Source organism: Calonectris borealis, chromosome 6 (assembly GCF_964195595.1).
Source record: "Calonectris borealis chromosome 6, bCalBor7.hap1.2, whole genome shotgun sequence".
In the NCBI taxonomy this organism is placed as follows: domain Eukaryota; kingdom Metazoa; phylum Chordata; class Aves; order Procellariiformes; family Procellariidae; genus Calonectris; species Calonectris borealis.
In genome coordinates, this window is record NC_134317.1 from 41816381 (window position 1) to 41822380 (window position 6000).

Genomic DNA, 6000 nt, shown 5'->3' on the forward strand with positions numbered 1-6000 from the left:
TACAAGAGGTCACAGACAGCTCAAACGGGAACAGCCTCCCCTTCCCCCAAACACTTCCCAGGTCCACCACACACCACAGGCAACAAGCTGTTGGTCTCGCAGAGCAGAGGGCAATCAAGAAGCCTCATACGAAGAAATCTAGGCCAAGAGGTGTCTGAGACTTTCTCACTGACATAAGATAAAAGAGGTTGCCATCAAGAACAACGGCAAATTGCGGAGAGAAAGCTATATGTACAGAAACACTTAGCCACCCATGCAAGTAAATCCCATTTACTTCCACCGAACTACCTGGACCAGACTTTCCAGCCACATAAAGGAGTATAACCCACTGATGCTGATGGACACTGGCAATTTATACCTGGAGATGCTCTTAACTCTTATATAAACAGCACCCGGGGTTGAATCCAGTTTGAAGAATGGGTTTTCAGATTTACAAGAGCAAATCTACTCGAGTAAACCGTGAGACTTCTGCAAGCCTACACTTTCAAAGAAGTCGCGGAGCTGAACCTGTCTCGGGGTCTGGTTTTTGTTCTTTATTAATCATTTTCATGGGCCTTTGCACTTTTGGATTCCAGCCTGACTGGAAGCAGAAAACGCTGGAAACCTCACAAAGCTTTCCAAGTGTGAAACCCCCCTCCCTGAAGAAGGTTTAACGCACTTCAGGTTTGCATCCAGACTTTCAGGGACTGAGCCAAGCAGTCACCCTTCTCAGACGCTCAGGCTGTCCACCTGTTGGAGAGTTTCCAACCTGAAACACAGGCTTCATCCTGAAGCATCTTTTGCAGAAGCAGGACCAAGAGATCACCAGGTACAAAGGAGTGACGGGGCTGACAGACAGTGCTGAGATGGTGCCCAGAGGACAGCTCGTGATAGCAAGCCATCGGGGCTGCTGATGCTTTTCTTGCTAAACACCCACTTTTCAACCTTTCCCAGGGATCTCTTAGGCTCCATCACCCTCATCCCATAATTAGATTGAACAAACAATGCCTGGCGTTTGCCTCCACAGAAAGACACAACTCTCAGGCGAGGTTTAGAAAGCCTCAAGTAATGCCAAAATCAAACGTGGCCAAGACGTGCAGAGCAAAGTTGCCTCTCAGCCAAGAGAGCTGGAGCGTGCACGGGGAAGAGCCTCCCTCTCTCTCTTTACTATTTCATTCTCCAGACTTACAATGAGGGCTATTCTCTCCTGGGAGGAGGAATCCAAAACACTCCAGCTTTTTATTGATTCACTGCAAAGGGAAGGTATAGATTCTCCTCCGCCGGCCAACTTCCCATTAAAGCAGCCACCTCAGGCCCATGATGAACCGGTCGAGCTGAACCAAGAGGAAGCAGCGGCCGATGGCTCTCGGGAGCTTGCAGAATCGGCGTTTCCGACTGACTGCCTCCCTCGCTCCTTCGAACCCCTCAACCAAAAACACCGCATTCACCAGGCCAGACGGGACGGGAAATGAGAAGAAAAACTTTCTCTCCATCACCACTCTTCTTTATAAAACTGCCACCCCCGCCTCCCACCAAAGCAACCGGGCAACCTTGAAATTCAAGCCATCCATTGGAACAAGTTGGCTGGGTTAGAGACAAGAGCTCCGGACCACGTTTTGAAGGGCTCAGCATCCTCTGCACGGTGCAGGATTCCCATACCTTTCATCCTGCACTGGTTTTAGAGTGAGGCCACGTGGAAAAAGAGAGCCAGGAGGGAGCGTGGCCATGCCGCAGAGGGCTCATGGGCTGCTTCGTGAAGTCGCGTCCTGCCTTCAGGTGGTGTGGTCTCAGAGATTTTACCAGTCCTTGATGAAAGGAGGCAAAAACGATTAAAATGCCCTCCAGAGGAGGTTCATGTGGCTGTCATGGTGTTGTGGTTTAACCTGGCAGGCAGTCAAACACCACACAGCCGTGCGCTCACTGTCCCCCCACAGTCAGATGGGGGAGAGAATTGAAGGAAACAAAAAAAAGGTAAAATTCATGAATTGAGAGAAAGACAGTTTAATAAAACAGAAAAGGAAGGGAAAATAATAATAATAATAATAATAATAATAATAATAATAGTAATAATAATAATTGTGATAGAATATACAAAACAAGTGATGTACAATGCAATTGCTCACCACCCGCCGACCGATGCCCAGCCAGTCCCCAAGCAGCAATTGCTGTTGCCCAGCCAACTCTCCCCAGCTTATATACTGAGCATGACGTCATATAGTATGGAATATCCCAAACTTTGGCCAGTTTGGGTTAGCTGTCCTGGCTATGGCCCCTGTGCACCTGGCCGAGCATGGGAAGCTGAAAAGTCCTTGACTCAGTGTAAGCACTACTTGGCAACAACTAAAACATCAGTGTGTTATCAACATGATTCTCCCACTAAGTCCGAAACACAGCACTAGACCAGCTACTGGGAAGAAAATTAACTTTATCCCAGCCGAACCCAGAACACATGGGTAATCCCGAGCTGAGCAAATCCGCTTCGCCCCAGTCATTACCCAGAGCAGCGAGTGACAACAAGGTTGCGACAGGGTGCCTGGAGGAAGACAGATGCCAGCTCGCTGGTCAGGAGACGAGAAATCTGACTTTCCTTCCCTCTCACACCTTCTGCTCTCTAGAAACAGCATCCCACAGACCTCACCGAAGCAACCTGCAGCAGTTGCTGTTTGGGGACAGCCCAGGGGACACCTTAGTCCCAGTCTGGGACCCTCCACCAACCCGTGCACACCAGGCAAGTGCTGGGACCAGCAGGGTTCCCCCACCTCCAAGCCCACCTTACCCACCTTCAGCAGGGTTGGGACATGAGCTCCATGGGTCAGGCACTGCCTCCGGCTGTGTTTGCACAGCCCAGCGCCATGGTTTCACTCTCTTGGGACTCCTGCAACCCAAGCCCTAAATAATGAGGATATTCAAGTGTCATGTGCCCATCGGGCCAAGACCCACGGCATCGCCCCGAATCGATACGGAGATGATGGGAACAGATCCTGGCGAGCTGGTGGCGATGGGAACCGTAACCCTGAGATGCAGATAGACGCACCCTGATGCACGACGACCGTGACTTTGGCTTATTGTGCATCCCGATTCCCCGCTGCAGAAGACATAAATGTGCCTGTAGGTGGCCCAGAAACACTGACTTATTAAAAAGAAAAAAAAAAAAAAAAAGAATGAATGCGGCGTCTGTCACCCTTTCACAGAATTGTTATTTTTTTGTGTGTAGTTGGTGTTTGTTTTCCAAAGATTTACATTTTTGTGTGTGTGTCATTCGCTTTTCATGCATTTTGAGACCTTGGAGCTTAGAAATTCAAAACACTTGTCAGTCACGTCAATCCTTCTGGACAAAACAGAGCTGCCACTTGGATGGGTAAAAAAAAAAAACAACAACAAACAAAACGCACTTTTCTATCAAGCTGTGACTCGGTCACCCTACTCAATGCAAGCAAAACAATGTTTAGAGAAAGCAAAAAGAAAGATCTGAGTTTTCATACTCGTCGGTGGAACTAAATTGATTAAGGTCATTTCCTAGGTAGGTTTGAAATCTTCTGCAACAATTTTTTGAAAAGAAAAAGAAAAGTGCCCCCCCAAAAAAGGAAAAAGTCACTACTGCAAAAACATTAAATCTGCTTGGGTAACTCAGAATATATGTTGGCAAGGCAACATATTTCAGCTTGAACAGTAAACCTGCTATGTCAGAAGCTCTGCAACATATGAAAGAGCCTTGGGTTTCAATATATCATGCTGAATTTACTTCTTTTCAGCCTTTCACAGCAAAGTATTTGATGTCTATCCTTTCACTGTTGCAATCGATAGGGTGACCTCACTTAAAAGTTTCCTGACCTTTGCTGTTGTCGGTATTGTTCTGTTAAAATGTAATTTAACTCTTTTTCTTTAGTCTGAAAATAGCACTGTACAGACACAAACACGATACGGGTTTGGTTTTTTCCCCCCTAACCTGGAGGCGAGAGGTAAAAACATCCATCATCAGAGTTGGCTTAAAACCAGATGATGTCAAGAAGTGTACGACATACAGCAGCCCAGACCCTCTGCTGAAGTGGACCTGCTGAGTTGCACTGATTTCATACTTCACATCGAAGCTAAGCCCACTGGCATCTGCAGAGGGTCTGGTTGGTTTCCCAGCACTTTCTTGTAAAGATATATACCTGCTTGGTAAGGTAAATAACCAGAAGGGCCTTGTTCTGATGCTTTTACTCCAGTGCTTAAGAGCATCCTACTCAATATTTTAGCCATAGGGTTGAATGGTCTCCCTGGATTCACAGCATCATTGGGATGTTGGTATCTCTTTGGTAATACCAAGTTATAACATTTCCAGGTGTCCTGGTTTCGGCTGGGATAGAATTAATTTTCTTCCCAGTGCTGTGTTTTGGATTTAGTATGAGAAGAATGTTGATAACACACTGACGTTTTAGTTGTTGCTAAGTAGTGCTTACCTAGTCAAGGACTTTTCAGCTTCCCATGCTCAGCCAGGTGCACAAAAAGCTGGGAGGGAGCATAGCCAGGACAGCTCACCCAACTGGCCAATGGGGTATTCCATACCATATGACATCGTATATAAGCTGGGGCGAGTTGGCTGGGCAACAGCGATCGCTGCTCGGGGACTGGTTGAGCATCGGTCGGGGGGTGATGAGCAATTGCATTGTGCATCACTTGCTTTGTATATTCTATCATCATCATTATTATTATTATTTTCCCTTCTTTTTCTGTCCCATTAAACTATCTTTATCTCAACCCACGAATTATACTTTTTTTTTCCCGATTCTCTCCCCCATCTGACTGTGGGGGGGCAGTGAGCGAGCGGCTGTGTGGTGTTCGGCTGCCTGCCAGGATAAACCACCACACCAGGATAGAGACCTTTAGCTAAGGCCTTGCATGTATTCCACATAATCCCAGAAAACCAAATAGATCAAAACCTACAAGAAAAAAAGTGAACTGTTTTCAAACAAATGGAAGGAAACTGATTTTTCTCGTCACAGTGGGTGTTAGAAGAGTCAGGCACATGCTTTAGGGTTACAGCTGGATTATCCATCACAGAATCCTTGTGAGTCTGATTTGAATCGTATTATAACCCTGTAATGCAAGTACTTTCGCAAAAGCAAACTCACATTGTTATTATCTGTTGGTTTACTATTATTATGTCTTTGCGTTACTGCTGTACATGGGTATTACATTGCATTAGCGATACAGATGCGCACATCTGCACTCACACCCATACATTTGCACAGGATTACAGCTAAAATTCCTGATCCTACTTATATAAAAAGCCCTATAAATCCTGGATAGTTCCCTTTAAATCAGCAGCATTACCCTACTGTAAATCCAGGATGTAAATTGGAGCAGACTCTGGCTCAGATGCTCTTCAGCCACACACCGTAATGGAGCAGTGAGGATAAAAACAAACCCTGGCTCCGTATACATCAGTTCCCCCCAAAACCCATCCCCATTGCATCATGCCCTGCTCAGCCCCACACCCCATCACAGGGGCTGAGCCCCACTTCTCAAAGTACCAGCCCAACTCTTCTCATCGAGAAGCTCTCTGAAACAGATTACGAGCTGGCTTTGGCAGCGCTGCCGCCGCCACGTGCTTAAATATTGCTCACAGCTGAGTTATTTCTTGCTTCTTAGGAACTTTAAATGGCTTTTATGCTCAGTGAACTCATGAAAGGCTAGTATCTAAAGTCAGCAGCATTGAAACGATGAATTAGCCAAAGGAGAAACAGGCCAGTTAGGCGTTTCTTACAATACATTATCTAGACGGTTGCCAGAGGAGCTGATTTAAAGTCACTGTGCTACACCTGAATGTCGTTTATGGCTCATAAAAGGAAATCTGTGTTTAAGTAACAATAAAGCAGGACTGCACTTTCTATTAAAAAAAAAAAAAAAAAATCCTTTCTCACAGAGCAGATGTATTTTTATTTGCTCGGTGCCTGCCTCCCAGGCACATGGAGTCTGACAGCGCTGGGATGCTTTCAGCCATAAAGTCCAAGAGTTAAGCAGGAGGACTTGCTCCAG